This window comes from Sorex araneus, chromosome 4, assembly GCF_027595985.1.
Source record: "Sorex araneus isolate mSorAra2 chromosome 4, mSorAra2.pri, whole genome shotgun sequence".
Taxonomy (NCBI): Eukaryota; Metazoa; Chordata; class Mammalia; order Eulipotyphla; family Soricidae; genus Sorex; species Sorex araneus.
In genome coordinates this window covers 51,804,724-51,822,040 of record NC_073305.1, presented here as the reverse complement: position 1 = coordinate 51,822,040, position 17,317 = coordinate 51,804,724, and the positions used below count along the sequence as shown (strand labels likewise).

Genomic DNA, 17,317 nt, shown 5'->3' with positions numbered 1-17,317 from the left:
GGATATTAGTGGTGGGGAATGTGCACTGGTGGAGGGATGGGTGTTTGATCATTGTGAGATTGTAATCCAAACATGTAAGGTTGTAACTATCTCACGGTGATTCAATAAAATTTTAAAAATTAAAAAAAAAAAGACTGTGCTTTATGCTTTCTAGACTGTCCCATTTTAATGCCAGGGTAGCTTTGCCACTTGCCTCAGGCCCATCCAAGGCCCATGGTGAGACCTCCTTTCTTGGGTTTTTAGGAAATTTGGCCTAAGTCAAGTAATTATTTATGACAGATGCCCAAGAGTAGATATATTTCAAAGTCAATCAACTTCCAAATATTAGGAGCATTCTGGATGTGAGGGCAATCTGGCTGAGACATCTGTCACCCCATTGATCGTCAGGGTTGATTCAGCTGATCTGGCTGGCTAGGCGGGTGTCCCCTTCCTCCCTCAACACTCCTGTGCATCCCTCCCGAAGCTGCGTGCTCTGTTGAAGAGGACGGCTTCCCCGAATAGAGACGGAACGGTCTTCGGTCGAGGGTATACGAGTAGCTGCGCTCCCTTGCTAGAACCTCCAAACAAGCTCTCAAATATTAGGAGCATAGCATTAATGATCTTCTTGTGTATAAGCAAAGAACATTGCTCTATAGTAAAGTATGTGAGCTGTATTACGGATTCACCACCAGGATCTCACTATTCTACAGGGAAGTGATCATTGACTTAAAGAGAGGGGTTCAGCAGGGTGATACTATTTTACTGAAACTCTTCAGTGCCATTCTCCAGAATATCATGCGATGACTGGAATGGGAAAGAATGAGAGTGAAGATAGAGGGTCAGCAACTATACCACCTCCGCTTCACTGTCGACATTGTTCTAATAACACCAAACATTAGCCAAGTGGCACAAATGCTGGCCGACTTCGACTGCGAGTGTGGAAAGGTAGGACTGAAGATGAATCTTTCCAAGACAATGTTCATGAAAAACAAACTAGTCCCTGATGTTCCATTTGCTCTCTATGGAACAAGCATCTCCGAATGCAGCAGCTATGTGTACCTGGGTTGAGAACTCAACATGAGGAATGACTTGGCACCAGAACTGCGAAGGAGGAAGAGAGCAGCATGGAACATATTCAAGAGAGTCGAAGTTGTTTAGAGGACGAAGAACCTCTGACTCCGGGCACATCTTTTCAACTCCACCATTCTTCCTGCACTAACATATGCCTCAGAGACCTGGGCCCTATGCAAACAGGATGAGAACACTATTCGGGTATCCCAAAGAGGAATTGAAAGAGCTATGCTTGGGATATCATGTTTCACTCAAGTGAGAAAGAATCCGGAGTTCCAGCCTCTGTTGACGCTTAAGAATCAGGGACGCTGTCTCCTTTGCTAAGGCGTCGAAAATCAAATGGGCTGGACACATAATGCGATTTAGAGACGACTGCTGGACTAGAGCTGTTACCAACTGGATTCTACGGGACATCAAAAGACTGTGTGGCCGCCCACCTTTCAAGATAGTGAGACTTCTTCATCAAAACCCTGAACAAACAGTTTGAGGCTCTTCGTGTTCTTAGAGAGAGCAGGTGCCATTGAGATACACTAGCATGCAACAGGAATGAATGGAGACGTTACTGGTGCCTCCTCGAGCAAATCTAAGATCAACTGGATGACAGGTGGTACAAGTGATACAAATGATCTGGGAAATAGAAAAGCAAGTAATTCACTACAAATACAAAGCCCAGAATCACCAGAAGTTTTGACTTATAAGTAACCAAGATTTACTTGGGGAGTGAATGTAACAATGAGAGATAAAACACAAAGGAAAGGTTACAGATAAACTCAGGGGATTAGGTGTGCTTACAAGAGCACTGTAAGTTTCTCTTTGAGGAGAAAAAGGGGCAATTCACTGAGGAAGCCTAAAACACTTAGAGTAAATATCCAACAGTACAGTAACAGAAAGAGAGACCTGTGTCTCCATTTTTATAAGCAGGACCTATCTATAGATAAGATTTGTATGCTGGAAAATGTTACTTTCTGATTGTCCCTTTTCTTTTCCATTTATTCTTCCAAAAAATATTAATTCTTTTCCACAGGCCACACTTTAAAAGAAAAGATAAATGTCAGGAAAAAAATTGAAGTTACAGAAGAAATATGCTTTTTTATTCTGAATTGGTTTAGCCTTTTAGAAGAGCAATTTGTTGGTGCAGATTCTAAGCCATAAAAATATGCAAGCCCTTCTACCAGCTGATGCTTTTCCAGGAATATATCTTAATAACCGCATCATGAGCAGAGAAAGAGTCAAGAGATCATTCCTCTGCAGTAACTTAAGACTTGGAAGCAAACTAACAATCTACTGAGAGGGGATTGTTATAGATTACACTGTAGTCATTGAACAATTAATTAAATGAATCTGCATTGACATGGAAAGCATCAGTGGTATTTTGTTATGCAAAGAGGAGCAACCACAGTGCAGTATGTATAGCATAGACTTTTGCTTAAACAAGAAGCATAGGTGGAAAGAAGTGTGGAAGATTATGAAAGTGATCATCAGTGGCTCTCTGAATCTAGGAGTTTCACTACTTGCTTTGTTTTTCTTTCTCTGATATGCTCCTGTGATTTTAGAATGAAAATATGTAAGCATCATTTTTAATAATTGGGGTCAATATATTACCAAAATTCGTTTGGGTTATATAATAAGAAATAAGAAAAACTCCAAGATTCATAGTGAAGCAAAAAATATTATTAAAATATCTGATGTGCTTTGTCCTAAGCAAACTTCTTGGCTGAAGTGCATTTATGTGTATAAGTGTAACTTTAAAACCAGAATTTGAGGTAGGGATATGCCTCAAGAGTATAGCACTTGCCTTGCATATGTGAGGGCCAGGGTTTGATCCCAACACCATTTTACAAAAAGGAGTTTAAAAAATTAATTTAAAATGCTAATATTATGCTCAAGGGGATTGGGTTCTCATATAGAAATTAATTTACAGTCACACCTGCATGTACATTAATGTTTATGTAAAAATATGAATATGTAATTTTATTATATCAATAGGAAATTATTAATACTCACTGATAGGTAAAAATAAATCACATAACTCTATTTCAACTTAAAGACTTATTTTTTCTCACTTCACTTCTAAATTATTTTAAGTATGTTAATGTTATCTAAGGACTAATATATGTTTTCTAAAAACATTGATTTAATATTTGTTGGTGGCCTTCATCATTATCATTATCTTCCTGACTAATGTGGAAAAATCATCAAATGACTTTGTACGGATGAAATTTGGGTCTCTGGAATATGTCCTTTGAGACTGCTTATCATTCTCCTTTCCAGTGGGTTTACTATGGCTTGTTATTAGACAGCACACACTATAGCAACCCTGCTTTTATTTAAACCAGTTTACACAATTGCTTCAAAAAAATTATCTCATCATTCCTTAATACCACCAGTGAAGGGCCTTATATAACCTTCCAGATAAACTAGTTTCTTTCAATAGATCATTCTAACTTATAGGGGTTCATTAATATGCTGTTGTTTTTGTCAACAGAGAAGGTGAGTTTTTGCTTATTCCTTTAATTCTGCATCCTTGCTGAGAGAAGAACCATTCTTACTCGTATTTGTTACCTACAGAGAATGCCTACAATCAGATTTCTCTCTCTACCTTTCAAGTTTGAGGTGAACAAGGGAGATCATTTAACTAGAATAAATGGTTGTATCTACATTGATGTGGTGGCATTGTACCTTATTGTATTTTCTGCTTTCATTTCCTTGTGGTGCTTTTATTTTGTGGAGGTAGTAATAAAAGGTTCATCACATTGAAGAAAAGGTATTTTAGTGTCTTTAAAGTTTTCCCTCTACATATGGGTCCTTGAAATCTCATTCATACTCTGCAAAATTGAAGAAATTGGATATTTGGGAATGGAAATTGGTGGTCCTCCAAGCAATATGGGATCTAAAAGTGTTAAATCCTTTCATAAATAAACCTCGATTCAGACTGGAATGTCTTGGCTTGATTTTAAAGGTGATATTACAGGAGACATATAGCCGTTGACTGGCCTTAAAGATAATTATCTGCACATTCCAGTCTTAGTCTGCCATCAGCCGGCCTGACTGGTGATGAAGTCAATGCTCTTTCCCTTACAAGAGAATTTAGACAAGTCTCCAAAACTAAGTTGTTTATGAACCACACTCAATTTGTGAAGTATAGATGCAAATGAAATCTCTTCACAGTGACAAACACGATCTTTCAAGCCTTCTAGATTTCCATGCTTACGTATGTTGGCAATTTGAATTCATTTCTGACTGGACCCTGTGCTGCCATCTTTGATTTTTGAGGTAAATAATTGTGATTTCCTTTAAAAAATTAATTGAGTTTAGGTAATATGGTTGCAATAGTATTAATGTTTCTGGTTCTGTACCTTTACTCCCACCAAAGTGTTCAAGACCCTCTATCACTGAGTTTTTTCCTCTTTAAAAATCATATTAATTTTTAAAGATTATTTATTTGTACATTTTATACAGTAGTATAACTATTATTGTTCCATAGCATGCTACTTTAACATTCCCACCACCAAAGTGCCAGGATTCCCCTACCATTATCCTAAGGTCCCTCTCCCTTCAACCTCTTATCCCCAGAATCCTCAGATCATGGTTTGGTTGTCTTGTATTTCAGGAGGGTTTCCACTGGGGGATCATTTAATACCTTGCTTCACTTCTTTATACTATACATGTAAATGATTTACTTTTATAATTTTTAATCTACCTTTCCTTTAGATCTGTTTTGACTAAGCTATATCACTGGGGTATGTTAATGTGGCATTTGAGGAAGAAGTTGTGCAATGTTCATTCACATGGGTTATTTATTTCCTTAGGACCAAGAGATTAAGAATAACAAAAGTAAGGAGGGAGTTAGGAAGCAAACTCCTTGTTACAGTCTTAATATGATCAGATGAGAATCAAAATTGAATCCTTGATCCTGGTTTAATGTTACAGTTTATAGAAACTTGAAACATGCAACATGTCATACTTCCATTCCTTCAATGGATGCTAGGGATCAAAATATTCTAGTGACCATTACATATTTGAAGACTAATAATCAGAGTTCAAATTCTAGTTCTCTGCTTACTCATTTAATGACTGAAGGCAATTTGCTTAACATGTACCTTAATTTAATTACTGTGCCTTAATTTTTCCATCTATAATTTTGGAAATAAAAATACAAAATTATAGATGAAGATTATAATTTGATACTGATAAAAATTTATGAACATAATTAAAATTATATCTTAAGTGGAAATGGAATTTATTTCATGCTCTAGCCATTGATTCAACCTGGGGGGAGAGAGGGTAGGGGTTCGTGAGCCAGGATGTGGCAGTTGCATTGCATGTGTGAAGACTTTAGTGTGATTTCTGGCATTGCCAGAAAAGAAAAAGAAAACCAAGAATATTTAAAGATTAAATAATCAGAATCCATAATGCACTCAGGAGAGAGAAGCTATTCCATATTCAAATGGACAAGATTCTTCAACATATGAAATCTTCTCATTACAAATATGTAAATAATTACCATTGGTCAGATCACCACATTAGCCCTTTTCAGTCATGGCTGATAGAAAAATGAAATATCAGAGATTACAGAGGACCCCCTGGTCTCCTGGGGTTCTTTGGAGGACTCTCTCGAAGTGCTCAGGGAGTCTAGGCCTCACTCTCTTGATGCTTAGCAGCTGGGTAGGCAGTTCAATGCTATGACCTGAGGCTATGCTCTGATCTTGGGTGCCAGGACCACCAGGCCCCCCAGCAGTGCCCAGAGGCTTATAGGACCACACCCTTATCCTAAAGACTTAATGATGCTAAAATTCAAATAAATGCAAAATATGCCCTCTTCACCACTGAACTGTCTCTTTGGTCTCTCTTCAAGGTTCTTAGGAGACCTTGAGGCTGGCCACCTGGAGTGTATGAGCATCTGCCCTTTGGCTCAGGTGACTGACTGTGGGCTGCTAACACATTTCTTCCTCTGTCTCAACCTCTGCCTTTGTCTTTGTTTTCCTGCTCTGAGGAGCTTCCTGGGATGGGAGGCAGGATTCTGAGTTGTGCGGAATCCCTGGTTCCTGCAGCCACTCCTGGCCCAGCCATTCCCCACTCATCCAAAGTCATTCTGATCATTTGACTCCTCAGACCAAAAATCCAGATTCCTTTTACAACAACTGTTTCTTCGTCTCTTCTCCATGCCAAAAGGAATATTCCAGACAGCAGGACTCCCTGGCCACCTTCTGGAGCAGGAGAGGGCTCTCTGGTTCTTTGTCTTTCTTCTTACATTCCTAAATGAAGGAATGTTTCTGGTAGGGTTTTCTTACCACATAATGTTGACGTCATTCTGAATGTACCCAGACCCAAAACTCAGGCTTAAAAGGATCTGGACAAGAGAAGTGTAAGAAACAGGTGGGACTGCGGATGCTGGCATCAGACTGGCTGCCTTGCCAGTCTTGACTGTTGGTCTAGCAGTTTTCTAACTCTTTCATGTTGGACCAGTTCACGATTCTGCGCCAAATCAGTCTGTAATGTGGAAATGAGCATGGGGCCTGTATCATGGTTAGTTCTTTCCAATGAACAGGTCCAAGTCTCACCCCAAACAGTTACTGAGTAAAGGTGATTATCTAATTAATTGAACTGCTGCTTTTCCCAGGGATCAACGCCTTAAGTCCTCTGGTTTTCTATATTGCTTGAGACGCTTTTCCCTCTATGACTTGTAATAGTGGTTATTAGGACAGAGCAGTATGTCCTGAGGATGACCTAGAGTCATACCTTCCCCCAACCCCCCATACTAGGACATAGAAACTACCTATAGCATCTACAAGTGGGAAAATGGCAGAGGCTCTGGTCAGGAATGGAGTTGAGAGACCGTCTACTGTAGCGCTGTAGTACTGTCTTTCCGTTATTCATCTATTTGCTTGAGTGGACACCAGTAACGTCTCCATTGTGAGATTGTTGTTACTGTTTTTGGCGTATCGAATAAACCATGGGGAGCTTGAAAGGCTTTGCTGTGCGGGTGGGATACTCTTGGTAGCTTGCTGAGCTCTCCGAGAAGGGCGGAAGAATGGAACCCGGGTTGGCTCCTGCAAGGCAAACGCCCACCTACAACAGGGACAAATGAAGCTCAAAGAGAGGAGGAGATATGTCCTCTCCTTAATCTCTTGGTCTCCTGGCTCTTCTTCCTCCTCCTCTAACTCTTCCTTCTCCTCTTCCTCCTCCTGCTTCTCCTCTTCCTCCTCCTGATTCTCCTCTTTTTCTTTTGACAAATAATGAATCACCATGAATTAGAAAGTTACAAAGATATTTATGATTTAGTTTCAGGCATTCAATGTTCAAGCACAATCCCTTCACCAGTGTCCTATATCCTGGTCCTTCTTAATTCTGCTACTTTCCCTTTCAGACTGCTTAGAAGGTTGAGCTTTCTGGAGCACCTATGAGCCCATGCTTTCCTCCTCTACTGCTCTCTTCACCATCCCTGCTTAAAATATTTAGCCCATCCTTTACTATGGGAGGTCAAAACCAGTAGCACCTCGTTTAAAAATATCAAACTGTACAAGGGACATCAGATTTTTTTTTCTCTCCTTTTGACAAATGGCCTTGCCACATCATCCTTGCATTTTTGGTGGTGAAGTGAGTGGCAGCCAAGGAGCCCTTGGCCTGGGTGGCAGCCTGACCCCTGGGTGATAGCTGCAGCCAGTGTCTGAGTTTGCAGGCCAATGCTTAAGCAGTTGTTTAAAGACGGTCTTCTCTGAGAAGCATCCCCATCTCCTCTTCCCTTGTCTTGCTTTTCCAAATGTGTGATTTTTTACCTTGTTTATGTCTCTAAAACTCTGCTTATGCCTCCTCCATGGGAGAGGGGATATTTTGTCTTGCTTACCATTGGTCTAAGTAAATAATCCTTATCATCTATCAAGTGCTTACTAAGGGCAGGGCACAGGGCTGAGTGTTTCATAGACATTTTAATCTCTTGTTCTCACCCTGACCCGACCCTGTGTGAAGTACATCATTATCTCTAATACACAAAGACAGAAGCCCAGAGAGTGTAGGTAGCTAACTCAAGGTCACACAGTTGGTCGGTGACAGGGAAGGGGTCTGAGTTGTTTTCTTCCCCACCTCAGCACCTATACTTGCTCCTGTTTTATACGGGTGAATCTTTCTTGTCACATTAAAAACAATGGTGTAGGCAGGAACGCTGTTCTTGAATTTCTTTATATTATATGCTTCCAAAGCATACACTAACACCAGAGACACAGACTCAAATTGATTCCCCCCTGCTGTACAACTAAGTGATAAGTAATGGGTCATCCCATCATACCAAATGCTCCCCAATGCCTGCCATTGGGCTGCATATTTTCCTGTAAGTTGATGTCTTGTAAGCTCTCAGTGTCCAGGTAAAGAATCAAGGTTAAGTACCTTGGCCAAAGACATAATAGAAGTGTCCCAGATTTGTCTATTTGTTTTTGTTTGTGGGCCCGCACCCAGTGGTGCTCAAGTCTTGATCCTGTCTCTGTGCTCCAGGATCACTCCTGGTATTGTTTGGGGGAACTTGGCTTGGCTATGTGGAAGGTATTTACCTCAAACCAAACCCTTTACTACCTCTCAGGGCTCAGGATTTTAATTGAGCTCTTTTTTGACTTTAACTCCCATGCCACCCTCCACTATCAGCTTCTTGACTATTTTTGAACCACATTTCTCATGTAAAAGTTATTATTCCTTTAATAAATCCAGTACATAGTGCCTTCTTACAGGTTTCTCCCCAGTGATCAGGTGACATAATTCCTATTTCATGGATGGGTTGTTTCATAAACAGTTTCTGAGTGACCACTCTGTGCTGGATATTAGGTCAAGGCCAGGGCATAACGAAGCTTTCTGGACACACAGACCCAAGCAAGGTCTGTGTGCTCAAGAATCCTGCCTTCAAAATGAGGATTGGGAGGCAAGAGTCTATGTGTCTCCAGAGTTCTTTTGGGACCATCTGTGGGGAAAGAGGAGGTTCCCACACTAATGGCAGGTGGTAACATCTTCACGCAAAACCTCATCACATTTAGCCTCCTAAGACTAAGACTGCCTGAACAGAACTGAGCCAGAATTGCCTCCCCATACAACCACGTTCTTTTACTGACCTTCCCCAAATTAGACAGGTACTAGTGGATTTGTGTCTTTGGGGGTTGAGTCTTTGTGATAAAGTGAGATAAAGTGCCTGTGAGAACAGGCCAACCCTTTCTTTTCTAAATAGATTCAAGTCTTTGACATTTGCACTTGAGTGCACTTTGGAAAGAAGATAATAGTGTGTAAATCAGTAATTTTCAAACTTGAACAGGAATCAGACTGAGAAGCAATCTGAAGAATTGTTAAAATAAGAACCACTGGACCATTCTCCTAGATTTTTTGATGCAATAGGTAAAGACATGGGGACAGAGGAAATAAGACAAAGAATGTATTTTTCAATGAATTCTCAGGTGAAGCTGCCGCTGCTGTTGGCTGGAGGATTTCCCCCCAGCCCCCTTTGGGAACATTGGTGTGGACATTAGTCATGATTATTTTTGCTGATCCTAGTTCAGAGTTAGGTGATTATTTAATTAGTGTCAAACATGTGCCAGCCCCATGGGAATTAGATATACCAGAATGAGTGAGATTGGGAGCAAAGAGCCTAGTGGAGAGAAATTGGAAGATACATGTATAGAAAAGTTTTAGCAATTTAAAACCATGCCACATGGTATGAAGGAAAGAGATTTGGGGCTGAGATGAGGAATCCCAGAGATGGGCAGGAGGTAGTTCTGTTGTTTCAAGAGTTTGGAGGGATAAATGAGAGAGAAGGCTTGTAAAGGAGGGGCAGATTCCAAAAGTTCAGGAACATAGAATGTGCATGAGGAAGATACCCAGGGTCTGGAAAATATGGAGCTCTCTATAGTTATGGAAAATAGCTCGAGTCTTATGTGCAAGGCAATATAAACAATAATGCCTCTTTAAAAAACCACATACTTATAGGAATGAGTCTGCGCAATTATAGTTTTAGGTTCCTTCACAAAAGAAAAAAAGAAGGAAAGAAAGAAAGAAAGAAAGAAAGAAAGAAAGAAAGAAAGAAAGAAAGAAAGAAAGAAAGAAAGAAAGAAAGAAAGGAAGGAAGGAAGGAAGGAAGAAAGAAGAAAAGAAAGAAAGAAAGAAAGAAAGAAAGAAAGAAAGAAAGAAAGAAAGAAAGAAAGAAAGAAAGAAAGAAAGAAAGAAAGAAAGAAAGAAAAAGGAAAGAGAAAGAGAAGGAGATAAAGAGAGAGAAAGGAGAAGGAAGGAAGGAAGGAAGGAAGGAAGGAAGGAAGGAAGGAAGGAAGGAAGGAAGGAAGGAAGGAAGGAAGGAAGGAAGGAAGGAAGGAAGGAAGGAAGGAAGGAAGGAAGGAAGAAGAGTAATCCTCAGTTATGCCCGTGATTGAAGTGTCTGGTGAGAAATGCACATGCACACACTACACCCATATGTAGCTTACCAACTGTGATCCACACAGTGGGTAATTTTTCTCCGCTTTTTCACATTAGCATACTGGAGTTGCATTTGTTCAATGAGAAGGGTGGTGTGTAGGGAGAAAGTGCTCTTTACATGCTCAGACACCACCTGAGTCCAATTGAAATGGGGACTTGTGTGATCCTAAGTTGTGCTTTTCTTTCTAAATCAGTGCAGCAGATAACCAACGTAAGCCGGCTGGCACTGGCCACACATGGTCACAAGTATCCCAGGCCATCCCCTACAGGAATGTGTCCCCAGACGCTCCCTTCTGCACTGTAGCCTGGAGGGAGTTATTCATTTTGAGAATTCTCCAGATGGAAACATGTTGGTGATGGTTTCTACAGCCCTGGGAATTCCTGGGTTTTTCCCTTTTCTTTTTCTTTCTTTCTTTCTTTCTTTCTTTCTTTCTTTCTTTCTTTCTTTCTTTCTTTCTTTCTTTCTTTCTTTCTTTCTTTCTTTCTTTCTTTCTTTCTTTCTTTCTTTCTTTCTTTCTTCCTTCCTTCTTCCTTTCTTTCTTCTTCCTTTCTTCCTTTCCTTCCTTCCTTCCTTCCTTCCTTCCTTCCTTCCTTCCTTCCTTCCTTCCTTCCTTCCTTCCTTCCTTCCTTCCTTCCTTCTTCCTTCCTTCCTTCCTTCCTTCCTTCCTTCCTTCCTTCCTTCCTTCCTTCCTTCCTTCCTTCCTTCCTTCCTTCCTTCTTTCTTTCTTTCTCTCTTTCTTTCTTTCTTTTTTTCTTTCTTTTTTGGTGCAAGTCTGCTGGAGCTGTAAAAGGAAGCTTTCTGGACATTAACTTTGTAGCAAAAAGAGGTAGAATGAGGTTGGCAAGGGAAGAAACAGTTTTGATGTAATAAAAATAGCATTATTCAGAACTGAGATGAGAACTTTCTTACTGTTTGGTATTCAGATAAAATTAAGTTAGTTTGGAAGTCCCATAAGTGATTTCAGTAACTATTCTATTTCTTCAGACCCTTAGCAGTTTCTTCCATCAGGGGGGCAGCTTTATTTTGGTCAATGTGTGCCACAAGTACAGAAACTGTAGATGGCTCTGACGTTTTTTAAAAAAAACCTATGAGTACATCGTCCATTAAAATTTGTTTTTAGTGTCTTTTTGGAACCTAAAAGAAACACTTTGGACAGGGCAAACATTCTGTGCCACCTAGTCCACACAGTTCTTTTCTTTCCAGCACTTACTTGCATTGGCACTTAATTTGTTCCTGTATATTAGAACATTTCCCCATCACCTCTCAGACTGTCTCCTAGGCCAGGCTTTTAGAACCCAGATTTTCCTTAAACACACAACAGGATTATGGATTAATCTGAAGCTGAGAAATCCCCCGGGGCAGTGTAACCTGACAAGTCAGTCTCTGCTCTTGGCAAGCCCCTTGCCGGGTCGCCCTCTGTTCCTGCCGTTGACCTGGTGGATGGAAGAGTGGATGTGTGTGTGAGTGTAGGCATGACTTCTCTAAAGATCAACATTTGTACACACTGGAGTCACCTTTTATACATAGTGCTACTGACATTAACCAGAGAAGTGGGCCTGACAGCCCCAGCCTGAAAGCCAAGGAGAGAGTGGCCCGGCTCTGCGCGCTCGGTTTATCTGAAGGGATTCAACACAACATTACACAGCCTAATTGTTTTTCATCCAAAAGGAACTGTTGCCCAGATAGAGGCGGCTCAAAGGTGGCTGAGTGTGACCCATCAAAATGCGGTTATTCATGCCCACCTATATGGAATTCCTTGTTCCTTTCAATAAATACCAAGGCAGTTTCTCCTCTTAGAATTTAGATTTCATGCAGTTCTTTACAGCTTGTTCAAACAGCCGTAATTCTTGAGGAATGAGAGGAGAAATGTTTTTAAACATCATAATTGAAATATTGAAGGATAGGGGAGCTGGGTTGAGGGGTGAGAGACTGAGACAATAGTGAAGGGCGTGGAGTTGGAATGTTGTATGCATGAAACCATATCATTAACAGAATGGTAAATCACAGTGCCTAGAATGTATATATAATATTTACAAATATATAAATATATGTGTGGAAAGTACCAACCAAAATAAGGCCCTTGAGTAAGCAGGAAATTCAATGTTTTTGCTTATGTTTGTTTTGAGATTAATACCAGGGTTATGATTTATATGTGCTTATGTTTAATTAATTTATGTGGAACTGGACTATTATTTAAGCATTCACGTTGGGAATGAAAATTGTGAATTTTAAAAATCCGATCAAAGCTCATTTAGGGAGTCTTTAAGTAGAACAAACATCTATTTCTGTTCTTTTTGATGAAACCAGGCTGGCAGTTAATATGTGAATATAAATTGTGCTGTCTGATAATTCACACAACAGCGTATCAAACATAAAAGTCTTGGAAGTTCTGCTTTGCTCAGATTAATAGTTAATAGTCTCATGTATCAGGATAATGAGAAAGAGTAAGAGTTGTTGGTCTTGAGGATGAAAATCATACTGGGTGGGAGTGTGTCCTTTGGATATTTTTATGGGGTTGGACTAAGTTTGCTGTCCATCCACTTCCCACCAGCTCCCTGGGAACGAAGTCGTAGCCCCAAGCTGGGCTTATGGGCAACAGACTTCCCTTCAGTGAAGCAAGAAGCAGAGTTTTCACTGGAACTAGCCACCCAGAATCATAATCCCACTCTCATTAGTACAGCAGGGGACAACCGGGAGGTAAAAATCATTCTGCCTGGAGCGCAGTAGAGAGTTAAGGTTGGAAGAGCTACAGAGTGGAGCAGATCTGCTCTTATCATCTGCTGGATGGTTCCTTCCTCCTTTTGGAGATGGGAAGAAAGTGGAATAAACTCCCCATTAGCCAAAAAAAAAAAAAAAATGCAGTGCTTCCAGCCCCACTTACAAGGTGTCTTTCCTTCCCATCACCAGTCACTTGGGACACAGTGATGTCTGTTTGGGTGGGCCACTTTGCTCTGGGTTTTCTCTTTATTAAGCCATTTTCTCAAAGTTAGTCAATTAAGAATTGGTTTGTTTGTTTTCCCATAGAGAGTGATCAAGCTGAGCTGAGTGGAGGGAATTGAACCGCTGTGAGGGATGCTGTGCCCTAGAGACACATTTGGGAGGATTTCCTTCTCCTGAAGCCACAGGGTCAACATAAAGCCCCTATAAAATGTTTTAAATAAAGGAGAAATGGAAGCACAAGATTTCATTCTGGCACCACTTCTGGTTTTTCTTTCCTCCCACTGAGGGTCTAACCAAGCCAACAGTCTGGAAGATGAATTTAGTTTAAGGATAATGAAGCTTTACTGTGAATTTTTACTAACCTGGATTATAATTATAGGGAAACCAGTACCTGCCAGTTGCCTTTATGGGTCATTTTCTGACCCTTTGGTAGCTATTGTTGAACATGCACTTAATGTTTAGGGACCATGAGATAGTAGAGGAGTTAGGATTCATGCCTAGTATGTACCCCACCTGGTTCAGTTACGAGCAACCTATACTCTCCCCACCCCCAGCACTTCCATATGTGGCCACAGTACCACTGATGTGATTGGGGTATCCCCAACACTGCAGGACCCCAGAAGCTTTGGATTCCCAAGGCCTTGCATTGAATTCAAAGCCAGGTTGGAGCATCAGCTGCAGGGTCACCCAAACCCACTGAACACCACTTATGCTTTAATTTGTATGTAAGATTATTGTTTGCTTTATAAGAAAGGGAATTACCATTAGGGCACTTTTTCAAAATAAGTTTCCAACTCTTAAATATGTTGATCCAATAGACACCCTGTTTTACACAGTGACAGTTTTTTCCCTTTTTTGTGGGGGTGGGAGGTCACACCCGGCAATGCATAGGGGTTACTCCTGGCTCGTGCAGCCAGGAATTACTCCTGGCAGTGCTCAGGGGACCATATGGGATGCTGGAAATTGAACCCGGATTGGCTGCGTGCAAGGCAAACACCCTACCTGCTGTGCTATTGCTCCAGCCCCTATAGTGGCAGTTTTAACCTGAATATAATTACTTGTTCTTAGGGTCATTTGGACGAAAGTTATACATCAAGAGGATGGAGGTAGCCTCAGGGACATCCTGCCTGAGTGTCATTTTACCAGCTGTCATTTTACAACAGCAGAAGTGAATAGTAATATATGTGGATGTGTTCTTTGTACATAAAGACAAACAAACAAAAGTAAACCTTTCTAGCAAGAAATGGCCAAAGGCAACACAATGGTAGAACTGATCCACACAGTTAACTTTGTGGTAGGGGAGGAAGTGGGAGGGTCAAAACAAGTACCATAGAGGCAGGCTGGGGTGGGGGATGGGGGAATGGAGCAGCAGGAGGGAAACTGGGGACATTGGTGGTAGGAAATGTACACTGGTGGAGGATGGGGGTGGAACACTGTATGACTGAGACCTGATCATGAATAGCTATGTAACTGTATCTCATGGTGATTCAATAATAAATAAATAAATAAAATGGCATTAGGGCTCTTAGGAGATGAAAGTGGATACCTTTGTGATGAATATGCTGTCGGCATTATATGCATGTAAAAATCATCATCAGTATTTTAAACCACGGAATCTCAATCAGGAAGAAGGAATGGAAATTTAACCTTTACTTTTTAGATAATGGTAGAGTCTCATGCAGTTTTTAGAAAAAAACAGTGATTTTGTGTTCCCTTCCCTAGTTACCCAGAGTTTATATCACTGTGCAAAAATAGCACAACATCACCACGAGGGTATTGACAGAAACCTTAGCATACAGTGCCACCCCACCCAAATGGATCCTTTATGCAGCTCTTTTCTAACTAATCCGTTTCCTATAATCACTTATGTGTGACAACCACCAGTCTCTTCTTTATTTTTGTGATTTTTGTCATTTCAAGAACATTACATGAATGGAACCATAGTAAAGGTGACTCTTAGAGATTACTGTTTATTAATGAGTATAATTAACAAATTAATGTAACAGAATTTTCAGAAGGCTTACACTATTTTTCATTCCTCTCCAATAATGTATGAGGGATCAGTACGCAGTATCAGATGTTTCAGCATGTCATCAGTATTTGGTTCATCAGTATCTTTTTTTTTTTTTTGCCTTTTGGGTCATACCCAGTGATGCTTATGAGTTATATCTGGATCTGCTCTCAGGAGTTACTCCTGGTGGTGCTCAGGGGATCAAATGGAATGTGGAGATAGAACCTGGTCAGCCGCATGCAAGGGAATGCCCTACCAACTATACTACAACTCTGGCCCCTTGTCACTGTCTTTTGTTTTAGGTATACATATAAGTATGTAACGGTACATCATTGTGTTCTGAATTTATAGCTCTCTTATGAGTAATGATGTGAAACCTTTTCATGTTCTTACCTCTTCAGTGAGATGTCTGTTTATGTTTTCTATTTTCTAATTGTATTAGAAGTTTTAGTTCAACTTTAAGAGTCCTTTACATATATTCCCATACTGGTATTTTATTAGATTTATAGTTTACAATTTTTTTCTCAGTCCTAGCTTATAATTCTACCTCTTAACAAGGCCTTTTGTAAGCAAATATTTTCTATTTTGGTAGGGTCAGTTTATCAGTTGTTGTGGATTGTAATTTTGGTGTCAATTCTATGCCAAACCCCAGATATAGGAAATTTGATCATTAACCACCCACTCCCCTGACAATAAGTCAAAGGAGTAAGCACTAAACATCCCAGAGTATGGCTCAAAACAAAACAAAAAGGTGGGTTTATTTGGGGGGGGCATGGGGTGGTATTACGTTTAAGTTCATGGTCTACTTGCAGTTAATTTTTGTTCACTGTAAATATAGGTCTATGCCTTATTGGTGTACTATTGCTAGCACCATTTGTTTAAGGTCTATTTACTTATCTCTTAAGCATGACATAAACATACTTTTGAATATCCATTTTTGTGTTCTACTTTCTGTTCCACTAATCCCTGAGTCCATCCTTCTCTTTTAGCATCAGACTGTCTTGGTTACTATACATATGCAGTAGTACTGTGTAGACAGACTGCTATTGCTTCCATTTTATTATTGTCCAGATTGTTTTAATTATTCTAGAATCTGAATCTTTCCATGCAAATTTTAATTTAATCTTGCCTATGTCTACAAAATAAACTTGCAAAGATGTTGCCTTAGTCTGAGGGCTCATTTGGAGGGGGAAAAGGCAAGTTTACACTTATCCATAAGCAGTCTGCCATATGTATTTTCATTTATTTAAACATTCTTATTCCTTTCATAAAAATTTGTAATTTTTATCATATATAACCTATGTTTTTTATTTATACTGAAATATCTTATATTTTTTGAAATTTTATTTTTTAATTTTGGTTTCCATATGTTTTAGTTAATATCTAGCAATGCACTGCTTCTGTAGGGAGAGGGGTGTCTCTCCTCAGCAGTGTTGGAAAGCTGAGGCCTGTTCCCAGTAATATTTGACCTGGAGTTGCTCGATCTGACAGCTAGGTGCTCAGGCCTGCCACTTCTGGGAGCTACCAAAGACAAACCTGACCTGTGTTTGATGACCACTAACTTCACACTTTGTTGCTTGGAGTGTGGGCATGTGGTGCTGGGAATTGATCTTGGGGTTTCACACATGCAAAGGAATCACTTTGCCCCTTTTATAACCTCCCCAGCCTCAGCTGATTATTGTGTGTTAGTCTCATATTCTGCACTCTTGCTGAACAAATTTATTGATTTTGGGCATTTGTGGCAACTTTTTTTGAAGTGTCTATATAAGTGATTCTGTCATCTTCTATCATGTGACTTGAGACTTGTGGGTAAAAAGGGATATCACTCATGAATATGAGACATAATTCCTAGGACTATAGGCATGATGGCACTGTGTTTA

The 17,317-nt window shown here is 40.1% G+C and overlaps 1 protein-coding gene across 6 annotated transcripts in view; it reads left to right on the top strand.

Moving 5' to 3' along the window:
- The window catches only part of ERC2 (ELKS/RAB6-interacting/CAST family member 2), a 1,118,394-nt gene that overhangs the window by 672,045 nt on the left and 429,032 nt on the right, over positions 1–17,317 (top strand). The gene's annotated exons all lie outside the window — the stretch shown is intronic.